Source organism: Macaca thibetana, chromosome 6 (genome assembly GCF_024542745.1).
Source record: "Macaca thibetana thibetana isolate TM-01 chromosome 6, ASM2454274v1, whole genome shotgun sequence".
NCBI lineage: Eukaryota > Metazoa > Chordata > Mammalia > Primates > Cercopithecidae > Macaca > Macaca thibetana.
Window position 1 is genome coordinate 133,806,634 of NC_065583.1, and position 24,556 is coordinate 133,831,189.

Here is a 24,556-nt window from a genome sequence, read left to right on the forward strand (position 1 = left end):
TAGATGGGATATCTGTGGGTTTTGCCTGTTCTGCAGCCGTTCCCCGCTCCTCTGGTAACAGCACTATGATTTGGTGGCGGGGGAGGGCTGGGGGGTACACCTTTTTCACTGTAAATCCCTGTGGTTCAGGTGAGACTGATTCCATCCTACCCAATGCCCCTGCTCCAAGCTGGGCACTTATGCCAGCCTCAGCCATTGATTGCCCTGGAATGTTCATGTGACCTAAGTTAGGATGAGGAGAGTCAGCTCTGGGACTTTTGCTGACACTGTTGTGAAAGAGGGGCTTTCTGCTGCAAATGCCAAGCGGATGGTATGTAAGTCTGGAGCTGTTCCTGGCTTATTCTGTGAAAACCTATGGGAGAATGAAGCCAACTAGAAGAGATCCATTTGAGCAATGAAGAAAGGAGTTTCCTGAGGACATTGAGCATCTGGATCCGGCTACAGCTGAAACTGATCCTACCCTAGGACTTTGCAGGTATATGTGCCTCTAAGTCTTCCCTCACCTCTTTGTTCTCACCACTTTGAGTTTGGGTTTCTGTCCCTCGCACCTAATACAAGTGCCTTCAGAAGGCCCGGGAGGCTTGTCCAGGTCACTGTGCTGGGCAGAACAAAATGAGGGCAGCTATCTGCCGTTGCCTCGATGCTGCTCTCGCTGCGGATGAAGCCTGGAGGCTTATTTCCAGGTCATGTTTGACTCTGAGTACACAGCTGCCTCTGAGAAAGATTGCCAGGCAGGAGTCAGCAGCCAGAACTCAGCTCAACAATCGTATTCAGTTGTGCCATTGTACAGCAGTGCTCTCCAAGGACACCCTTGAATAGAAATGAATGCACATAAAGGTCCAACACGCATTCAGGAAGCCAGAGTCTACACTTGCACCCATATGCAAAGGAATCATTGTTCTCAGACCCCCTGGTAGAGACAGCTCTCAGCTCACTGACATGAACTGATGTGAAAATGTTCTTTAAGTGGAAAGCAGCAGGAAGCAGCTGTTAAGGCGGTGGGCAATTAGAAAGGAGAGACTACTTTACCGTTTATCCTTTGTCCAGCATGCATTGATTGAGCCCCTTCTATTGTGCTAGGGCCAGAAATGATAATAAAAGACAAAGTTCGTGCTCTCAGGAAGCATGCAGTTGAGTCAGGGAGTCAGCAAGAAAAATCAACTGGTAAATAAATGTAATTGTGATTATTTAAATGGAAATAATAGGAGAGTGCCATCTACCCATCAGCATAACTCTCTTCTTCTTAGTTTATAGAATCTGGATTTTATTCTAAAAGGCAGGATGCTCAGGTCCCTCCCCCAGGCTCAGGATTAACTATGATACATCTAAGCCAGTGATTCCAAATTTTGGCTTGCATGAGTCACCTAGAGGGCTTGTTGAAACCCAGAATCCTGGGCCTCACTCCCAGAGTTTCTGATTCAGTAGGTCTAGGTGAAGCCTAAGAATTTGCATTTTTTTTTTTTTTTTTTTTTTGAGACAGAATCTCTCGTTGCAATCTTGGCTCACTGCAACCTCTGCCTCCTGGGTTCAAGCAGTTCTCCTGCCTCAGCCTCCCAAGCAGCTGGGACCATAGGCGTGCATCACCATGCCAAGCTAATTTTTGTATTTTTAGTAGAGACGGAGTTTCACCATGTTGGCCAGGGTTGGTCTTGAACTCCTGGCCTCAAATGATCCACCTGCCTTGGCCTCCCACCGTGCTGGGATTACATGTGTAAGCCATCGTGCCTGCCCCCAAGAATTTGCATTTCTAACAAGTTCCCAAGTGATGCTGTTGCTGTTGGCCTGAAGATTACTAATCGCAATCAAGCATGGTGATTTGGTTTACCTGTTCTAGTATTTGGTTTAGGGTTAGGCACATGACCAAATTCTGACTGATTAAATGAGAGGAAAAGTCAATGGAGTTTTAGGCTAACTTTTTGCTTCTTGGTAAAATGTGACATGGGAAGGAGGCCTATCTTTTCATCCCATCCTGTGTTGTAGAACTTTATCCTTAGTTCAGCTAAAACTGGGTTCTTGTCACACACTAGGAAAGATTAGGCTTGTGGACACACGGAAGGGTGAGGAAAATGGAATTTATTAGGCAAAAAGGAAAAAGAAAGAAAAACCCTCAGCAAAGTGAGAGGGGGTCTTTCCAACAACCTCCCACCTCACAGTCTGAATCCCAGGTTACCACACAGGCACTGAAGAGGCCAGACTCCTCCCCGCCGCAAAACGGTGTGAACTTCCCAAGGCTCCACCCGATCCTCTCAGTGCACAAGCAGGCATTATTCAGAATCAGCTGGGAAAGAGCAGACTTCATTCTCGACCAGCAGACAGGTTTTTCAGCCTTCAGGCTGTTTTAGGCTGGAAGGCAGGGTTTCACTTGGGACTCTTGGCTGTCTTTGGTCTCTATCTCCTGAAGTGAGGTTATGTGGGGAGCTGCTGTTTAGAGCTACTGGTATCATGTGATGAAGTGCACTTGGCCAAGAGGCTTGCAAAAGTCCCGATCCAGACCCCTGACATTGTTGAGGAGCTGAGCAAACCCTGGAACCACCCACCTTGGACTCCTTGTTGTGGAGAAATTAAATGTAGTTATTCCCGTTTTCCATCAGAGTTGGGAGTATCCCAGCTGATTCAGAGGGCTATCAATCTGAGGCTGAGTAGGATGGAGTATTAGGAAAGGCTTCCAAGAGGAAGTAGACTCACTCTTCTCCAGCTCTTTAGTGAGAACGATTCCCATTTGTGCTTTGGCAAAATGACAAATGATCACATCCCGTAGACTCACTTTGTAGACTAACTTTTGAATTGCCTAAACGAGGAATTTTAAATTTATGAATGTCAAGGGCTTATTTCATGTGTAAATAACTGTGTTGGAACAGAGATTGAGAAAACCATTAATTTTATCTGTGGCGAAGTCCAGGAAAAATTTGTGAAGGAGGACTGGGCCTGGTGGCTCATGCCTGTAATCCCAGCACTTTGGGAGGCCAAGATGGGCAGACCACTTGAGGTCAGAAACTTGAGACCAGCCTGGCCGACATGGTGAAACCCCATCTCTACTAAAAATACAAAAATTAGCTGTGCATGGTGATGCATGCCTGTAATCCCAGCTACTTGGGAGGCTGAGGAAGGAGAATTGCTTGAACTGGGGAGGAGGAGGTTGCGGTGAGCCAAGATCACACCACTGTGCTCCAGCCTAAGTGATAGAGCAAGACTGTGTCTCAAAAAACAAAACAAAACAAAACAAAAACAAAAAACAAACAAAAAAAACTTTGTGAGGGAGATGACATTGGGCCAGGCTACTAAGAGCTGATGGCGCGGGTTGGGGATTAACGTAGTGCTGGAATCTAGCAAAGTGTGTGTGTGGTGTATAATAAATACCCATATGCTTCCAGGGCCTACCTAACCTTAAGAATATATCATCCAGAGGAAATGGCATGGCCAGCAGCCCGAAGGCGTGACAGTTTGGTGTCTCTGGCTATGAGTACACAGCTTGGTGTGGTGATCTAGAGGTAGTATGGGTTACACTGAGCCATGATATGAAAAAAGTGGGGAAGCGTTGGATTAGATTAAATTGGAAACCGAAATCACGGGTCTCAGTTAGGTTAACAACAGCAAATCCCAGTCCTCAAAGACTTCTGAAACTAGGAAGGTTGAGTTTCAAGAGGGTTGCCTCAAGAAGAACCCTTGCCTAACAAGGGTTGGATTGCCTCTCCTCTGCCTAAGGAGGCAGTCCCTCCCTTGGAGTATGAATTGCTTCATGACCTACTTCTCGTTTTGCTATGCCAGTAACCTAAATCCAAATACATATGGCCTGGGGAGGAGCAGGGTGGGATTGAGCACGATGTGAAATGACCAAGGATATGATAATAGAAAATGATCATTTGTGCAGCATGCTGGGTTAAATATGAGATTGCTTAGAGTTCCGAGTGGGCAGCCCAGGGGTTCCATTCACCCAGAACACAACCACAACAATGAGAACACTATTGCTACATATCTGTAACCTGTTGCTTATTTACATTTTCAAAAGCCCTGATGATGTTTCTAAGAATGAATTTTGAGGATGTATAAACTAGGCTCATGGAATATAGTTTTAGCTTGGGCTAGATTTAGTGATGTGAGTATAGTTATATGCTAGAGAAGACAGGAAGATCATTTTTCTTTGTGAAAATAGCCTTCAAAATAATTTAAAACAATGTTCATTAAAACAATTCAGAAAAGTATAAGAAAGAAAATTAAATCACCTGAAATCTCATTACATTGATAATAGCTTAATAATTGTTCTAAGTTTGCTGCAGTTGGCTGATGTAGCCCTGGATCCACTGCTGGTCCACTTTCGATAATAGGGAAAGGCCAGAAATAGCTTGGCATGACAGAGAGCAGTGGATCTCAGGCTGAGTGCAGTGGCTCATGCCTGTAATCCCAGCACTTTGGGAGGCCAGGGCAGGCAGATCACTTGAGGCCAGGAATTTGAGACCATCCTGGGCAATATGGTGAAACCCTACCTCTACAAAAATTAGCTGGTCATGGTGGCACACGCCTGTAATCCCAGCTACTCAGGAGACTGAGGCAGGAGAATCTCTTGAGCCCAGGAGGCGGAGATTGCAGTGAGCCATGATTGCACCACTGCACTCCAGCCTGATGACAGAGCAAGACTCTGTCTCAGAGAAAATGCTTAAAAATGGAGCAGTGGATCTCAGAGCTGGCTGCACATTGAAATCTCCTGGGTGAGTTTAAAAAGCTCTGGTGTCTGAGCAATTCAGCCAGAATCTCTGAAAGTATAGAGCATATAGGCATCAATGTGGTGTTTTTGGGGTTTGTTTTGTTTTTGTGTGTGTGTGTGTGTGTGTGTGTGTGTGTGTGTGTGTGTGTGAGAGAGAGAGAGAGAGAGAGAGAGAGAGAGAGAGAGAGAGAGAGAGAGAGACAGGGTCTCACTCTGTTGCCCAGACTGGAGTGCAGTGGTGTGATCCTGGCTTACTGCATCCTCCGGCCCCCTGTGCTCAAGTGATCCTCACACCTCAGCCTCCTGAGTAGCTGGGACCACAGGTGCACACCACTATGCCAGCTATTTTTTTGTCTTTTTAGTAGAGATGGGGTCTTGCCATGTTGCCATGTTGCCCAGGCTGGTCTTGAACTCCTGAACTCAAGCAATCCTCCGACTTTGGCCTCCCAAAGTGCCTGGATTACAGGCGTGAGCCATTGTGCCCAGCTGGCATCAGTGTTTTTAAGCTTCTAGATGAGTCTAATAGGCAGCCTGAGTTGGGAACAACTGATATAAGCAGAAGAATTCTAAAACGTTAGGAGACAGTTCTGGATTGGCTCTTTCAAGCCTGTTGTGTCAATCAGGAGTCCAGTCCAAAAAACACAAACCATTCTAGATATTTCAAGCAGAAAGGGATTGAATGCAGGGGACTGGTTACAAAGGTTTTGTAAGGGCTGGAGTTGCAAAATGGAGACATGGGTTTATCTAGAGATCAGGGACCTCCCACCACCTCGGGCTGACACCTGTGGGTTCACACTCACCGCTATGCTGCTCCAGATGACAAGTGGCCTGACTAGGAGCTGTGATTGCTACCACGATTGGAACTGGTATTCTGCTGCAGCCCATTTCTTGTCTGCAATTGGCTGCTTCTGCCAGAGCCAGAGAAGGCTAGGGGTCATCTTTTTCCTACCTTCTGTCTCCCTTCAGTGGCAGAACCTATCTATCCAGCACCCAGCTGGTGAGAGAATTTGGGAAATGTAATATTCCAATGGCTCCAAAAAATACACAGAAGGGTATGGAAAGGGGGATATGAAGGCTGAATATCAGTCAACCAATATCTGAATGTCAATCAATATCTGACATGCATTTCTTGCCCACTTGCCTGCTGACTGCATCTCCTTCACAGAGCTTGGAAGACTCTTACTGGGTTTTGAAATTGAAGAGCCGATCTTTACCAAATGCTGACATATTTGGGTGCCATGGCAGGAGATAAAGACAGGACATCTGGGCCAGAGGTGGTTTGTTGAGGGCTGGCGTGTCTTAGGTGTTCTGTTTCATTACTATTATGTCACTATATAAAATTATCTTCATTTTGCAGATGAGGAAACGGGCTCAGAGGGACAAGGACAAGATCCCATAGTTCAGAAGGGGCAGGGTGTAATTGGCACTGTTTGCCTGACTACAAAATTCAGTTCTCATACCTTGCACCACACTGCCTGCCAGGGTCCCAACCCCAGAGGGCGAGGCCACCAGCACCAGACCTCCTCAGGGAGCAACTTTATGGAATGGGTGTGGGAAAGGAGGCCTGGGGGCAGGGGACCCTGCCTGTCACTGCTCTTACAATCTCTTAAGCTCTTCTTGCCTGTGGGTGTCAGGACTGACACCAGAAATCCCCTGTGATCTTGCTGTCTCCCCTGCAGAGGATCACAGGCATACGTCCTGTCTCATCACCCCCACCCTTTCCGGCCTGGCCCACGTGCCCCTGCTTCTTAGAGAGTCATGGCAGTCTGGATGTCAATGTGGGCAGAGCTTGAGGACACTCTAGGTGCAGCTGGTTTGGGCCGGCAGATGAGGTGAGGGGGCTGGGAGGATGTCCCTGCTTCTCACAATTCCGGGGAGGGAACAGAGCAGGAGGGCAGGCTTTGGGCGAGGTCCCACCATGGTGGACTTGGCTGAGCCAGCAGGCTGCCGCACTCCTCTCCGCCCACAGTGGCCTCATTGTTTCCAGCGGCTAAGCAGTTTGGAGAAGGTCCCTTGGCCACTGCTAGGCCCCTAAATAGGGGCCAGCGTATCAGAAACATATCAGAAGTCTGCAGGCTAGAATTGCTGGTAGGCAAATGCCAAAGTTGAAACTTGTTTTCTATTATCAGCAAGTGTCTTGGAGTGAACTGTGGCAGAGTATAAGTGATGCCAATTATTTAATGACCGTAGGCAACTTGGGCACGGTTACATGAGGCTCTAGGGCAGGCTTGGGAAAAATATTTGACAAGGGTCTGATCCTCCAAGATCTCTGCTATGGCATCTGGGGTAATGAGATCAACAGATGACCTGCGCAGGTTTTCTGTGATGTGAATAACTAACTCAAACCAAACCAGCTTGGTGAATAGAGGCCTGATTTGAACCACCGTGGTAGACATAGCTTATCTTCCAATTCACAGGTCTGAGATTGGTAACAGAACCAGATGCACAGAATGGAGAGGACACCAAATGCCTACAAGGAAGGACCCATATAACAGCTCAATTACATACTTGAAACCTCCTGCTTGCCTTTCTCGGAGGAACTATTTATCTGGATAGCTGTGTACAGGGGCAAGGGAGAGACACAAACTTTTCAGGGAATAGTGAATATTGGCTCTGAACTTACATGAGATACATAAATCTACTGTAGTTCCTGATTACCGTGGGTCTAATGGTCATCAGTGGTAAGTAGGATTTTAACCTGGGTCTATTTATGAAAAGCCCAGTAATTATTTCTCCAGATCCTGAATACAGCACAGAGTTGGATTGGTAGGTCCCCAGTAGTGGCTCTCCGACACACACAGTAAGAATGACTGTCGTTGGAAGAGCCAAGAGGGAACCATTGAAGTTTCTTCTCCCTACCAGAATAATAAATCAAAACCAATACCACACCTCCAGGGGAATCACGAAGATTAGCCCCATAGTTAAAGATTTTGAAACTACAGCTAAGTTCCTCAGAATGGCCAGTATGAGGATAGATGGATTCTGGAAACAACAGTGGATTAAGTAAGCCTAATTAGTTGATAACTTCTCCTACAGCGACTGGCCAAGACATGGTTTCCATTTTGGAGCATATTAACGCAGTCCCTGGCACCAGCAACTGATCTAGCAAGTGTATTTTTTTTTTTTTTTGAGACAGAGTCTCACTCTGTCACCCAGGCTGGAGTGCAGTGGCGCAATCTCGGCTCACTGCAAGCTCTGCCTCCAGGGTTCACACCATTCTCCTGCCTCAGCCTCCCAAGTAGCTGGGACTACAGGCGCCTGCCACCAAATTTTTTGTATTTTTAGTAGAGACGGGGTTTCACTGTGTTAACCAGGATGATCTCAATCTCCTGACCTCATGATCCACCCGCCTCAGCCTCCTAAAGTGCTGGGATTACAGGCGTGAGCCACCACGCCCGGCGCAAGTGTGTTTTTTTACCCATTCTGATAAAGGGTATTCCAGAAATAGTTAGCTTTCACCTAGCAGACATATATACTTTTACCATGCTGCCTCGGGGATATATTGAGTCTGGTAGGGATCATGACCATCTTACCATCCCATAAGACATAAGGCTGGTCTACACTGAATACAGCACACATATAAGGCCTGGGGAATAAGAAGTAACCAGTATCACAGATGTTGATCTAGATATCTTAGACCCATATATGCTAGCGGGTGAGAAACAAATCCTATGAAAATACAAGGACTTGCTACTTCAGTTAATCTTCTGGGGGAGGGTTGGGCGCCAAAGCTCATGCCTGTAATCCCAGTTTTTGGGGAGGCCAAGGTGGGAGAGTCACTTGAAACTAGGAATTTGAGACTATCCTGGGCAACATAGTGAGACCCTGTCTCCACAAAAAATTTAAATATTGGCTGGATGTAGTGGTGCACACCTGTACTTCCAGCTACTCAGGAGGCTGAGGTGGGAGGGTCACTAGGTCTGGAGAATTCAAGGTTACAGTGGGCAGTGATTGCACCATTGCACTCCAGGCTGGGTGACAGAACAAGACCCTCTCTGTAAAAACAGAAAGAAAAATAAATGCTAGGAGAGGACCTAGTGGACTGAAATATCGATAGATAATCCTCTCCAATTGATAGGGCTCCTTGCATATTAGAGGTAACAGAGAACACATTTGGGGCCCTGCTTCAACCCATTTACTTGGTGAACCCAGTTATGCTAGCCTTATTTGGGTACAGAACAAGAGAATTCTCTCTAGCTCATCCAGACTGTAGAAGAAGAGGAGGTACCAATTGGTCTGTATGACCCAGCACATAAAATGATGGTCCAAGTGTCTGAGGGAGATAAGTCTTCAGTTAAGGAACTCACTTCACAAGGAAAGTAAAAGACAGTGAGATACCATGCTAACAGTTAACTAGTTTTATCATGTACTTAGGAACTTGAAGCATCTGATACCTGGAAGGAAATACAGGTACAGGAAATACAGGATTTGGCGGTGGTGCCTTTCAAAGTTTTACCTCAGTACTCAATTATAAAATGTTTGCTTCCTGTGTATGCAACTCTGGGCTTTGCTGTCTTGTTTAGTTTGTTCTCTTATTTATTTATTTACTTTACTTTTATTTTATTTTATTTTTTGAGACGGAGTCTCGCTCTGTCACCCAAGTTGGAGGGCAGTGGCACAATCTCGGCTCACTGGAACCTCCGCCTCCTAGGTTCAAGTGATTTTCCTGCTTCAGCCTCCTGAGTAGCTGGGATTACAGGCATGCGCCACCATACCTGGCCTATTTATTTATTTTTAATTTTTAAAAACTTTTGTTAAAAAATAGAGATGTGGTCTCACTACATTGCCCAGGCTACTCTCCAACTCCTGGGCTCACACGATCCTTCACCTTCCCCTCTCAAAGTGCTGGGATTACAGGGTGAGCCATCATGTTCAGCTGGTGGTCTTACTCTCTAAGGGAGGAATACTTCCCATAGGTGACACAGTAATGGTTTCTGTCCTAGCCATGAGCAGGCAAAAAAGGGTAATGGCGTTGGCTGGGGTGAATGACACTGTGAAACGGGAAATGAGGTTGCTCCCACACGACGGGAGTAGGGGGGGTACACAAGAAACCCAGCAATTCATCAGGAATTGCTCCTTGTTTTATTATTTATGTCCATGCCCAGCAGTTGTGGTCAGTGGAAGATTATTTCAACCTTCCATTGGCAGGTGCACCAAAGCTGAGATCATTTAGAAATGCAGAGTTGGGCGGAAAAGTTGCCATCTATCCGAGGTGCTGGCTAGCATTCAGGGGGACAAGGAATTGGATAATGGAGGAGAGAACACCTAATTATTAGTGGTGGTCTAGTGACCAGATAGAGTGTTTCCTTCTAAGTGTCTACTCCTTCAATAAGCTGATGTATAAATATAATTATCACACATATACACACACACGTGTGTATGTATATTCTTGAATAATAAAGTGATGGTTTTTTTTTCTCCTTTGACCACCCTGTTCAGACCAGGGAACATGGGTATACCGTGGGTCTCAGAAGAAAGCCAGAAATGGACAGAGTAGACTCAGCTTCCAATTCTAGAGCTGAGAGTTTAACCTAAGATGGAAAACTTGAAAGGATTTGCAAATGGCAGGAATCCTTTTTTCCTGAGTCTTTCTCACCCCAACTAGAAAAAATCCTTCAAGTCAAGAAGAATAAAGCAGTTGAAGAGTTAGGAAGAATATAAGGGCCATACACTACACCCCCAACCCTCACTGTCATGGGCCTGGGTGATAAGAACCCCTCTTTATGTCCACAGATCTAAGAGCAATATGGACTTCTTTGTGTCTCACCTAGAATTTTAAGAAGGTGGCAGACTGGCAGATGTGACCCACCACCACGTGAGGAGAACAGAAGAGATGGTGGCCTCGTGAGACTAGTTAGAGACAGTCAGGAATTATCCCTTAAGTTTCCTGCGGCTCCCAAGTGGTAAAGGAGAGCTGAAGGTTCCCGTGGGCCATGAGAGAGGGAAGGAGTGCGGCTGAGAGGAATTGGTTATGGATCATGAATTTATACCGGGAGAACTGGGCGTGCTTAGGTTATTTTTTTTGTTTAGATAATCAATGTGAAAACATTCTTGCTATACAGAGTTTTGATATTTTTTATTTTTTAGGACACTGTATTTTTGAAAGTAGGGTTTGAAGAGAATTTTATTATAGGCAACCCCACTGACAAAATGAAGTCAATCTATCAGTTAATAAATAAAACTTCCAATAATATTATTTTCATTATTTTAGTGCCTCCTTTCTTTTTCTTTTCTTTTTCTTTTTCTTTTTTTTTTTTAGGTGGAGTTTCACTCTTGTTGCCCAGGCTGATATGAGGTAGCAGGATGTCAACTCACTGCAACCTCCACCTCCCAGGTTCAAGCGATTCTCCTGCCTCAGGCTCCCGAGTAGTTGGGATTATAGGCGTCCACCACCACGCCTGGCTAATTTTCTGTATTTTTAGTAGAGATGGGGGTTCACCATGTTGGCCAGGCTGGTTTTGAATTCCTGACCTCAGGTGATCAACCCACTTCAGCCTCCCAATGTGCTAGGATTACAGGTGTGAGCCACAGCTCCTGGCCCCCCTTCCTTCCTTCCTTCCTTCCTTCCTTCCTTCCTTCCTTCCTTCCTTCCTTCCTTCCTTCCTTCCTTCCTTCTCTCTCTCTCTCTCTCTCTTTCTTTCTTTCTTTCTTTCTTTCTTTCTTTCTTTCTTTCTTTCTTTCTTTCTTTCTTTCTTTCGAGACAGAGTTTCACTCTGTCACCTAGGCTGGTGGGCAGTGGCGCGATCTCCACTCACTGCAATCTCCGCCTCTCGGGTTCACGCTCTTCTCCTGCCTCAGCCGCGGGAGTAGCTGGGACTACAAGCGCCTGCCACCACGCCCGGCTAATTTTTTGTATTTTTAGTAGAGACGGGGTTTCCCCATGTTAGCCAGGATAGTCTCGATCTCCTGACTTCGTGATCCACCCTGCTCGGCCTCCCAAAGTGCTGGGATTACAGGCGTGAGCCACTGCGCCCGGCCCCAGTACCTCCTTTCATTCAAAAGTTTTCTGGTTTGGATGATAAATTAGTCACCCTAACTATGTGGGACCTGGAAAGGGAGCAGATAAAACATTTTTTGTTATTCTTGTCCCTTTATCCCCCTCAAAGTCATAAAAGATTGAGTTGAAGATCAAAAAGTCTGGAAATGATGTCTGAGTAGGGTGGCTCATGCCTATAATCCCAGTACTTTGGGAGGCCAAGGTGGGAGGATTGCCTCAGCCCAGAAGTTCGAGATGAGCCTGGACAGCGAGACCCTGTCTCTACAAAAATTAAAAAATTAGCCGAGCATGGTGGGACAAGCCTGTGGTCCCAGCTACTCAGGAGGCTGAGGTGGGAAGATCGCTTGAGCCTGGGAGGTTGAGGCTGCTGTGAGCCAAGATCATACTACCACACTCCAGTCTGGGTGACAGAGAGCAAGACCCTGTCTGAAAAAAAAAAAAAAAAAAAAAAAGATTGGAGAGAAAGGATTTCTTTGGAGAGAGTGGTTAATGGGCCATACTTGCAAGAGAACTATCTAAAAAGCTTCACAAAGGTCCCCCATCCTAGCCTACTACAGTTTGAAAAATCCCCAGGGCAAAACCACAGTTGGTGATGCCTTTCAGCCGGCTTTAAAAAGGAGGCCAGGATCCAGAATATATAAATAACTCTAACAATTCAACAACCAAAGCACAAAAACCCTGTTTAAAAATAGGCAAAAGGGGACAACCAAAGCAATCCTAAACAAAAAGAACAAAGCTAGAGGCATCACACTACCCGAATTCAAACTATAAGGCTACAGAAGTTAAAATAGCATGGTACTGGCACAAAAACAGGTGCATAGACCAATGGATAGAGAACCCAGAAATAAAGCCACACATCTACAACCATATGATCTTTGACAAAGTTGACAATAACAGGCAATGTGGAAGAGACTCCCTATTCAATAAATGGTGCTGGGATAACTGACTAGCCATTTGCAGAAGAATGAAACTGGACTCCTGCCTTTCACCATATACAAAAACTAACTCACAATGGATTGAAGTCTTAAACGTAAGACCTTAAACTCTACAAATTCTAGAAGAAAACCTAGGAAACACTATTCTGGACATTGGCCTCGGCAAAGAGTTTATAATGAAGTACTCAAAAGCAATTGCAACAAAAAAATTGACAAGTGGAACCTAATTAAAATAAAGAATTTCTGCATAGCAAAAACAAACAAACAAAAAACAAACCAAGAAACTATACACAGACTAAACAGCCTACCTACAGAATGGGAGAAAATATTTGCAAACTATGCATCCAACAAAGGTCTGATATCCAGAATCTATAAGGAACTTAATTCAACAAGCAAAAAACACACAACCTCATTAAAAAATGGTCAAAGGACATGAACAGACACTTCTCAAAAGATGATATACATGGACGGTGGTTCCAAGATGGTCGAATAGTAACAGCTCCAGCCTCCAGCTCCTGGCGTGAGTGACACAGAAGACGGGTGATTTCTGCATTTCCAACTGAGGTACCGGGTTCATCTCACTGGGGTGTGTCAGCAAGTGGGTGCAGGACAGGGGGTACAGCACACCAAGTGAGAGCCGAAGCAGGGCACGGCATCACTTCACCCAGGAAGTGCAAGGAGGAAGGGAATTCCCTTTCCTAGCCAAGGAAAACCATGACACACAACACCTGGAAAATCGGGTCACTCCCACCCTAATACTGTGCTTTACCAAGGGTCTTAGCAAACACCACACCAGGAGATTATATCCCACACCTGGCTCAGAGAGTCCCACACCCACAGAGCCTCCCTCATTGCTAGCACAGCCTTCTGAGATCTAACTGCAAGGCAGCAGCGAGGCTAGGGGAAGGGCGCCTGCCATTGCTGAGGCTTGAGTAGGTAAACAAAGCGGCCGGGAAGCTCGAACTGGGTGGAGCCCACCGCAGCTCAAGGAGGCCTGCCTGCCTCTGTAAACTTCACCTCTGGGGACAGGGCATAGCTAAACAAAAGGCAGCAGAAACCTCTGCAGATTCAAATGTCCCTGTCTGACAGCTTTGAAGAGAGTAGTGGTTTGCCCAGAATGGAGTTTGAGATCTGAGAATGGACAGACTGCCTGCTCAAGTGGGTCCCTGACCCTGAGTAGCCTAACTGGGAGACAACTCCCACTGGGGCAGACTGACACCTCACACCTCACACGGCTGGGTATCCCTCTGAGATGAAGCTTCCAGAGGAACAATCAGGCAGCAACATTTGCTGTTCAGCAAAATTCACTCTTCTGCAGCCTCCACTGCTGATACCCAGGCAAACAGGGTCTGGAGTGGACCTTGAGCAAACTCCAACAGACCTGCAGCTGAGGGTCCTGACTGTTAGAAGGAAAACTAACAAATAGAAAGGACATCCACACCAAAACTCCATCTGTACATCACCATCATCAAAGATCAAAGGTAGATAAAACCACAAAGATGGGGAAAAAGCAGTGCAGAAAAGCTGAAAATTCTAAAAATCAGAGTGCCTCTCCCTCTCCAAAGGAACGCAGTTCCTCACCAGCAACAGAACAAAGCTAGAGGAAGAAAGACTTTGATGAGTTGAGAGAAGAAGGCTTCAGATGATCAAACTTCTCCGAGCTAAAGGAGGAAGTTCAAAACCATCACGAAGAAGCTAAAAACCTTGAAAAAAGATTTGACGAATGGCTAACTAGAATAACCAATGTAGAGAAGTCCTTAAATGACCTGATAGAGCTGAAAACTATGACACTAGAACTATGTGACAAATGCACATGCTTCAGGAACTGACTCAATTAACTGGAAGAAAGGGTATCAGTGATTGAAGATCAAATGAATGAAATGAAGTGAGAAGAGAAGTTTAGAGAAAAAAGAGTAAAAAGAAATGAACAAAGCCTCCAAGAAATATGGGACTATGTAAAAAGACCAAATCTACGTCTGATTGGTGTACCTGAAAATGATGGGGAGAATGGAACCAAGTTGGAAAACACTCTGCAGGATATTATCCAGGAGAACTTCCCCAACCTAGCAAGGCAGGCCAACATTCAAATTCAGGAAATACAGAGAATGCCACAAAGATACTCCTCGAGAAGAGCAACTCCAAGACACATAATTGTCAGATTCACCAAAGTTGAAATGAAGGAAAAAATGTTAAGGGCAGCCAGAGAAAAAGGTCGGGTTACCCACAAAGGGAAGCCCATCAGACTAACAGCAGATCTCTTGGCAGAAACTCTACAAGCCAGAAGATAGTGGGGGCCAATATTCAACATTCTTAAAGAAAAGAATTTTAAACCCAGAATTTCATATCCAGCCAAACTAAGTTTCATAAGTGAAGGAGAAATAAAATCCTTTACAGACAAACAAATGCTGAGAGATTTTGTCACCACCAGGCCTGCCCTACAAGAGATCCTGAAGGAAGCACTAAACATGGAAAGGAACAAACTGGTACCAGCCACTGAAAAAGCATGCCAAAATGTAAAGAACATCGATGCTAGGAAGAAACTGCATCAACTAATGAGCAAAATAACCAGCTAACATCATAATGACAGGATCAAGCTTACACATAACAATATTAACCTTAAATGTAAATGGGCTAAATGGTCCAATTAAAAGACACAGACTGGCAAATTGGATAAAGACTCAAGACCCATCTGTTTGCTGTATTCAGGAGACCCATCTCACATGCAGAGACACACATAGGCTCAAAACAAAGGGATGGAGGAAGATCTACCAAGCAAATGGAAAACAAAAAAAGCGGGGGTTGTAATCCTAGTCTCTGATAAAACAGACTTTAAACCAACAAAGATCAAGAGACAAAGAAGGCCATTACATAATGGTAAAGAGATCAATTCAACAAGAAGAGCTAACTATTCTAAATATATATGCACCTGATACAGGAGCACCCAGATTCATAAAGCAAATACTTAGAGACTTACAAAGAGACATAGACCCCCACACAATAATAATGGGAGACTTTAACACCCCACTGTCAACATTAGACAGATCAATGAGACAGAAAGTTAACAAGGATATCCAGGAATTGAACTCAACTCTACACCAAGCAGACCTAATAGACATCTACAGAACTCTCCACCCCAAATCAACAGAATATACATTCTTCTCAGCACCACATCGCACTTATTCCAAAATTGACCACATAATTGGAAGTAAAGCACTCCTCAGCAAATGTACAAGAACAGAAATTATAACAAACTGTCTCTCAGACCACAGTGCAATCAAACTAGAACTCAGGATTAAGAAAATGAATCAAAACTGCTCAACTACATGGAAACTGAACAACCTGCTCCTCATGACAACTGGCTACATGATGAAATGAAGGCAGAAGTAAAGATGTTCTTTGAAACCAATGAGAAAAAAGATACAAAACCAGAATCTCTGGGACACTTCAAAGCAGTGTGTAGAGGGAAATTTATAGCACTAAAAGCTCACAAGAGAAAGCAGGAAAGATCTAAAATTGACAACCTAACATCACAATTAAAAGAACTAGAGAAGCAAGAGCAAACACATTCAAAAGCTAGCAGAAGGTAAGAAATAACTAAGATCAGAACAGAACTGAAGGAGATAGAGACACAAAAATCCCTTCAAAAAAAATCAATGAATCCAGGAGCTGGTTTTTTGAAAAGATCAACAAAATTGATGGACCACTAGCAAGACTAATAAAGAAGAAAAGAGACAAGAATCAAATAGACACAATAAAAAATGATAAAGGGGATATCACCACTGATCCTACAGAAATACAAACTACCATCCGAGAATACTATAAACACCTCTATGCAAATAAACTAGAAAACCTAGACGAAATGGATAAATTCCTGGACACATACACTCTCCAAAGACTAAACCAGGAAGAAGTTGAATCCCTGAATAGACCAATAACAGGCTCTGAAATTGAGGCAATAATTAATAGCCTACCAACCAAAAAAAGTCCGGGACCAGACGAATTCACAGCCGAATTCTACCAGAGGTACAAGGAGGAGCTGGTACCATTCCTTCTGAAACTATTCTAATCAATAGAAAAAGAGGGAATCCTCCCTAACTTATTTTATGAGGCCAGCATCATCCTGATACCAAAGCTTGGCAGAGACGCAACAGAAAAAGAGAATTTTAGACCAATATCCCTGATGAACATCGATGCAAAAATCCTCAGTAAAATACTGGCAAACCAAATCCAGCAGTACATCAAAAAGCTTATCCACCACGATCAAGTGGGCTTCATCCCTGGGATGCAATGCTGGTTCAACATATGCAAATCAATAAACATAATCCATCATATAAACAGAACCAAAGACAAACACCACATGATTATCTCAGTAGATGCAGAAAAGGCCTTTGACAAAATTCAACAGCCCTTCATGCTAAAAACTCTCAATAAATTCGGTACTGATGGAACGTATCTCAAAATAATAAGAGCCATTTATGACAAACCCACAGCCAATATCATACTGAATGGGCAAAAACTGGAAGCATTCCCCTTGAAAACTGGCACAAGACAGGGATGCCCTCTCTCACCACTGCTATTCAACATAGTGTTGGCAATTATGGCCAGGGCAATCAGGCAAGAGAAAGAAATAAAGGGTATGCAATTAGGAAAAGAAGAAGCCAAATTGTCCCTGTTTGCAGATGACATGATTGTATATTTTGAAAACCTCATTGTCTCAGCCCAAAATCTCCTTAAGTTGATAAGCAACTTCAGCAAAATCTCAGGATACAAAATCAATGTGCAAAAATCACAAGCATTCCTATACATCAATAATAGACAAACAGAGAGCCAAATCATGAGTGAACTCCCATTCACAATTGCTTCAAAGAGAATAAAATACCTAGGAATCCAGCTTACAAGGGATGTGAAGGACCTCTTCAAGGAGAACTACAAACCACTGCTTAATGAAATAAAAGAGGACACAAACAAATGGAAGAACATACCATGCTCATGGATAGGAAGAATCAATATCGTGAAAATGGCCATACTGCCCAAGGTAATAGATTCAATGCCATCCCCATTAAGCTACCAGTGACTTTCTTCACAGAATTGGAAAAAACTACTTTAAAGTTCATGTGGAACCAAAACAGAGCCCACATTGCCAAGACAATCCTAAGCCAAAAGAACAAAGCTGGAGGCATCACGCTACCTGACTTCAAACTATACTACAAGGCTACAGTAACCAAAACAACATGATACTGATACCAAAACAGAGATATAGACCAATGGAACAGAACAGACCCCTCAGAAATAATACCCCACATCTACAACCATCTGATCTTTGACAAACCTGACAAAGACAAGAAATGGGGAAAGGATTCCCTATTTAATAAATGGTGCTGGGAAAACTGGCTAGCCATAAGTAGAAAGCTGAAACTGGATCCTTTCCTTACGCCTTACACAAAAATTAATTCAAGATGGATTAGAGACTTAAATGTTAGACCTAAAACCATAAAAACTCTAGAAGAAAACCTAGGTAATACCATTCAGAATATAGGCATGGGCCAGGACTTCATGTGTAAAACACCAAAAGCAATGGCAAGAAAAGCCAAAATTGACAAATGGGATCTAATTAAACTAAAGAGTTTCTGCACAGCAAAAGAAACTACCGTCAGAGTGAACAGGCAACCTACAGAATGGGAGAAAATTTTTGCAATCTACTCATCTGACAAAGGGCTAATATCCAGAACCTACAAAGAACTCAAACAAATTTACAAGAAAAAAACAGACAACCCCACCAAAAAGTGGGCAAAGGATATGAACAGACACTTCTCAAAAGAAGACATTTATGCAGCTAACAGACACATGAAAAAATGCTTGTCATCAGTAACCATCAGAGAAATGCAAATCAAAACCACAATGAGATACCATCTCATACCAGTTAGAATGGCAATCATTAAAAAGTCAGGAAACAACAGGTGTTGGAGAGGATGTGGAGAAATAGGAACACTTTTACACTGTTGGTGGAACTGTAAACTAGTTCAACCATTGTGGAAGACAGTGTGGCGATTCCTCAAGGATCTAGAACTAGAAATACCATTTGGTCCAGCCATTCCATTACTGGGTATATACCCAAAGGATTATAAATCATGCTGCTATAAAGACACGTGCACACGTATGTTTCTTGTGGTACTATTCACAATAGCAAAGATTTGGAACCAACCCAAATGTCCAGCAATGACAGACTGGATTAAGAAAATGTGGCACATATACACCATGGAATACTATGCAGCCATTAAAAAAGGATGAGTTCATGTCCTTTGTAGGGACATGGATGCAGCTGGAAATCATAATTCTCAGCAAACTGTTGCAAGAACAGAAAACCAAACACCGCATGTTCTCACTCATAGGTGGGAATTGAACAATGAGAACACTTGGACACAGGAAGGGGAACATCACACACTGGGGCCTGCTGTCGGGTGGGGGGAGAGGGGAGGAATAGCTTTAGGAGAAATACCTAATGTAAATAATGAGTTAATGGGTGTAGCACACCAACATGGTACATGTATACATATAAAAAAAAAAAAAGATGATATACATGCAGCCAACAAATACATGAAAAAATGCTCACCATCACTAATCATTAAAGAAATACAAATCGAAACCACAATTAGATACCATCTCATGTCACTCTGGTTGGCTATTAAAAAGTCAAAAAATGGGCCAGGCACAGTGGCTCATGCCTGTAATCCCAGCACTTTGGGAGGCCGAGGTGGGCGAATCATGAGGTCAGGAGAACGAGACCATCTGGCTAACACAGTGAAACCCTGTCTCTACTAAAAATACAAAAATTAGCTGGGCGTGGTGGTGGGTGCCTGTAGTTCCAGCTACTCCGGAGGCTGAGGCAGGAGAATGGCATGAACCCAGGAGGCGTAGCTTGCGGTGAGCCAAGATCACGTCACTGCACTCCAGCCTGGGTGACAGAGTGAGACTCGTCTCAAAAAAAAAAAAAAAAAAAGTCAAAAAATGACAGATGTTGCTGAGGTTGCACAGAAAAGGGAATGTTTATACACTGTTGGTGGGAATGTAAATTAGTTCAGTCCCCATGGAAAAGGGTTTGGCGATTTCTCAACTTAAAAGAGGACTACCATTCAACCCAGCAATCCTATTACTGGGTATATACCCAAAGGAAAGTAAGTCATTCTACCAAAAAGACATGTGCGCTCGTATGTTTATCACAGCACTTTCACCATAGCAAAGACAATGCATCAACCTAGGTGCCAATGAACGGTGAACTAGATAAAGAAAATGTGGTACATATACACCATGGAATACTATGCAGCTATAAAAAAGAATGAAATCACGTCCTTTGCAGTAACATGGATGCAGGTGGAGGCCATTATCCTAAGTGAATTAATGCAGGAACAGAAAACCAAACACCACATGTTCTAACTTATAAGTGGGCGCTAAATACTGAGTACACAAGGACATAAGAAGGGATAATAACACTGGGTACAGAGTGAGAATTAATTAATTTTGAGACAAGATCTCACTCTGTCACCCAGGTTGGAATGCAGTGGCACAATCACAGCTCACTGCAGCCTTAACCTCCAGGGATCAAGTGATCCTCCCAACTTAGCCTCCTGAGTAGCTAAGATTACAGGCATGTGCCACCATACCTGGATAAATTTTTTAAAAAGACAACTTTTTTTTTTGTAGAGACAGAGTCTCACTATGTTTCCCTGGCTGTTCTCAAATTCTTGGGCAAAAGCAATCCTCCTTCCCTGGCCTTCCAAATGCTGGGCTCATAGGCAGGAGCTGCCTTGTCCACTGACACTGGGGGCTACTAGAGGAGGGAGGATGGAAGAAGGGTGAGGGTTGAAAAACTACCTATGCCCACTACCTGGGTGATGGGATCATTTGTACACCAAACCTCAGTGACACACAATTTACTAATGTGTCAAACCTGGACATTTACCCCCTGAACAAAAATAGAATTTGAAAAACAATGGGCAAAGGATTTGAATAGACTTTCTCTAAAGAAGATATACAAGGGACTAATAAGTACATGAACAGCTGCTCAACATCATCTGGTAGTTTGGGAAAATGCAAATCAAAGCCTCAGTGAAATACTACTTCATGTCTGCTAGATGTGTAAAATAACAAAGAAAACAAAACAGGAAGCACTGGCCAGGATATGGAGAAATTAGAAACCCTCATACATTGCGATGGGATTGTAAAATGGTGCAGCCATTTTGGAAAACAGTTTGGCAGTTCCTCAAAAATTTAAACATAGAGTCACCATATGACCAGGCAATTGTGCTCCTATGTATATGCCCAAGAAAAATGAAAACATATGTCCATACAAAAACTTGCACATGAATGCTCATAGTAGCATTATTCATAATAACCAACAAATGGAAACAACCCAAATGTCCATCAATAAACAAACATAAATAAACAAAATGTGGTATCTCCAAACCATGGAATATTTTCAGTCATAAAAAGAAATGGTGATCTGATTCATGCTACAACATGGATGAACCTTGAAAACATAATGCTAAGTTAAAGAAGGCAGACACAAAAGACTACATCTTGTACAGTTCCATTTATATGAAATGTCCAGAATAAAAAATTCATAGAAACAGGAAGTAGATTGGTGGTTTCCAGAGGTTAGAAGAAGGAGGGAATGCAGAATGATTGCTAATGCATCAGGGGTTTCTTTTTGGAGTGATGAAAATATTTGAAATTAGAAAGCGGGGATGGTTATGCAACCTTGTGAATATGTTAACACCATGGAAATGTGCTTCAGTGCTGAATTTTATGATACGTGCATTATATCTTAATAAATTTGTCATTGAAAAAAAAAGGTTTCGAGGCTGCCTTAGAAGCAGCTGCGCTCCCCAAGCAGTGGGTCTAAGGTACTTATTTTCTGGGACCAGAGGTGAAACATGATGTATGAATTCTGACCTGGCATCATTTATAAAGAGATTTTGCCTGGCACTGTGGGGTGTGACTATAGTCCCAGCTACTTGGGAGGCTGAGGCAGGAGGACTGCTTGAGCCCAGGAGTTGGAGGCCACAGCGAGCTATGATCGCGCCTATGAATAGCCACTGCACTCCAGCTTAGGCAACATAGCAAGACCCTGTTTTTAAAAAAGAGAAAAAGAGATCTTGCCCAAGAGGACTGCCTGAGAGTGTGATGGGACACAACAGAGAGAGAGTCCGTGTGGAGATGGCCACCCCATGCTAAGGTTGCCAGTGGTGATGAGTGACCAACCAAAGCAGAGGCCATCCCCCACCTCCAAGTGAAGAGGAACAGTCAGAGAGCTTCCTGGCTAGCCCATCGGAGTAACCAGGAGAGAAGCATCAGCTCAAATCATTTAACATGTTCAGAGAAACTCCAAGCCTGAAGGGTTAAAAGTCCCAGAAAGTGCAGGCCGTGGAGGACAGGCTCCCAGGGGAAAAAGAGAAGCAGACAATCACCCTCTTCTTGACTGCAAGCTTCTGCCTTGAGCAGGCCACGCTGAGGAAAGGAAGGTGCTTTAAGTTGACATAAAGTCAAGAGTTCCGATTATTATACTGCATCAGACATACTAATTTCTAACATTAGTTTTTCATGTGGCTGAAAGCAATCAGAATATTTTCTTTCTTTTCTTTCTTTTTTTTTTTTTTTTGAGACAGAGTTTTGCTCTTGTTGCCCAGCCTGGAGTGCAATGGCTGATCTCGGCTTACTGCAACCTCTGCCTCCCAGGCTCAAGTGATTCTCCTGCTCTAGCCTCCTGAGTAGCTGGGATTACAGGTGCGAGCCCCCATGCCCAGCTAATTTTTGTATTTTTAGTAAAGACAGGGTTTCACCATCTTGGCCAGGCTGGTCTTGAACTCCTGGCCTTAAGTGATTTGCCTGCCCCCGCCTCCCAAAGTGCTGAGATTACAGGAGTGAGCCACCACGTCCGGCCGTGATCGGAATATTTTTTAGCTCTTAGAATGAAAGATAAACTATGGGGCTTGCCCAGGTTTCATACATATATGGGTAAGAACTAGCACCACAGAGCATCCGGTGCCTATTCCTCAACATAGATGTAATCCGAATAAATCACTACAGAGAGTGGTAAGTCCTATGATGAAATAATAGTTCAGATGAGAGATGAAGATGTGACATCAAGTATATGGGGAAAAGGGGAAAACATGGGTATAAAAATCGACAAATTTGGCCGGGCATAGTGGCTCATCGGAGCCTGAGGCGGGAGGATTTAAGCTCAGGAGTTTGAGGCCATGGCGAAACCCCGTCTCTACAAAAAATACAAAAAATAGCCAGTCGTGGGCGAGTTAGCCGCCTCCGGTGTGGGATGGCCGCGGAGCCGGGCGGAGCTGGCGTGCGACTTCCGGGGCCGGCTCTCACGCGGCAGACAGGACCCCGGGCCCCGCCCGCTAGGCAGGCCACGCCCCGGTACGGTCGCCATGCCCAACAGAGGAAAGCCACCCAAGTTCCAGGCCCACGACGCCTGCTTCGGCCGAGTGACCGAGACGGATTACGCCAACTCGGATCCGCCGGTCGTGAGGTCTGGACGAGTCAAGAAAGCCGTAGCCAACGCTGTTCAGCAGGAAGTAAAATCTCTTTGTGGCTTGGAAGCCTCTCAGGTTCCTGCAGAGGAAGCTCTTTCTGGGGCCGGTGAGCCCTGTGACATCATCGACAGCAGTGATGAGATGGACGCCCAGGAGGAAAGCATCCGTGAGAGAACTGTCTCCAGAAAAAAGAAAATCAAGAGGCACAAAGAAGAACTGGAGCGGGCTGGAGGAGAGGAGTATCCCATGGATATTTCGCTGTTGCTGGCTTCCTATATCCGTCTTGAGGACCTTGTGAAATTTTCTCTGATTTGTAAGAATGCTTGGACTGTCATTTGCACTGCTGCCTTTTGGATCAGGTTGTACCGAAGGCACTACACGCTGGATGCTTCCCTGCCTTTGCATCTGAGACCAGAGTCAATGGAGAAGCTGCGCTGTCTCCGGGCTTGTGTGATCCGATCTCTGTACCATATATGTATGAGCCATTTGCTGCTCCAATCTCCAAGAATCCAGCCATTCCAGAAAGCACCCCCAGCTTTCTGGTGCTTTAAAGAATTTCTGGTACTTTCTGGCACTTTCTGGTGCTTTAATGTGCTTTAAAGCACATTAAAGAATTCCAAATACTTACTTTTCTGGTGCAGAAAGATTGTTGGGAAAAGACAGGAACCAATGTGGAAATTCAACTTCAAGTTAAAAAAACAGTCCCCTAGGTTAAAGAGCAAGTGTACAGGAGGATTGCAGCCTCCCGTTCAGTACCAAGATGTTCATACTAATCCATACCAGGACTGCTGCCTACTGCAGGTCACCACCCTCAATTTCATCTTTATTCCCATTGTCATGGGAATGATATTCACTCTGTTTACTATCAATGTGAGCACGGACATGTGGCATCATCGAGTGAGACTGGTGTTCCAAGATTCCCCTGTCTGTGGTGGTCGGAAACTGCACAGTGAACAGGGTGCACAAGTCATCCTGGACCCAGTGCACAGCTTTTGACTCTGACTGGTGGCACCCTTAGTACCCATTCTCCCTGAGATCATAGTTACTGCTTCCCATCCCTTGAGGGCAGCCCCGATTCTCGTCCATTAGTAATCAGATCCCTGTTTGGACAGGGCGGCTGGATTGTATATTTGGTTAGTAATGTACATGCTCTTCAGGCTCTAGGGCTCCTGTTAGGGGAGGGAGAAATGTTGAATCAAGAGGAAAAACAATTACTATGATTTGTAAACATATTTATTTATTTATTTTTTGAGACGGATTCTCGCTCTGTCGCCCAGGCTGGAGTGCAGTGACGGGATCTCGGTTCACTGCAAGCTCCGCTCCCGGGTTTATGCCATTCTCTTGCCTCAGCCTCCCGAGTAGCTGGGACTACAGGCGCCCG

General features: G+C 44.4%; 2 protein-coding genes and 1 pseudogene across 22 annotated transcripts in view; all 3 read left to right on the top strand.

Moving 5' to 3' along the window:
* SUB1 (SUB1 regulator of transcription) overlaps positions 1–24,556 on the top strand; it is a 731,929-nt gene that overhangs the window by 634,920 nt on the left and 72,453 nt on the right. Inside the window, exon 1 of one of the 21 annotated variants that reach the window (XM_050793868.1) lies at positions 9,735–9,738. The exons of 19 other annotated variants lie outside the window; for them this stretch is intronic. The gene's annotated coding sequence lies outside the window, so the exon portion shown is untranslated. Of the gene's footprint in view, positions 1–9,734; positions 9,739–14,921; positions 14,926–24,556 lie in introns of those variants that run through there. One more of the 21 variants, XM_050793872.1, reaches the window with a different exon arrangement.
* TARS1 (threonyl-tRNA synthetase 1) overlaps positions 1–24,556 on the top strand; it is a 1,036,507-nt gene that overhangs the window by 70,869 nt on the left and 941,082 nt on the right. The gene's annotated exons all lie outside the window — the stretch shown is intronic.
* On the top strand, positions 233–23,757 carry LOC126956185 (transmembrane protein 183A-like; annotated as a pseudogene).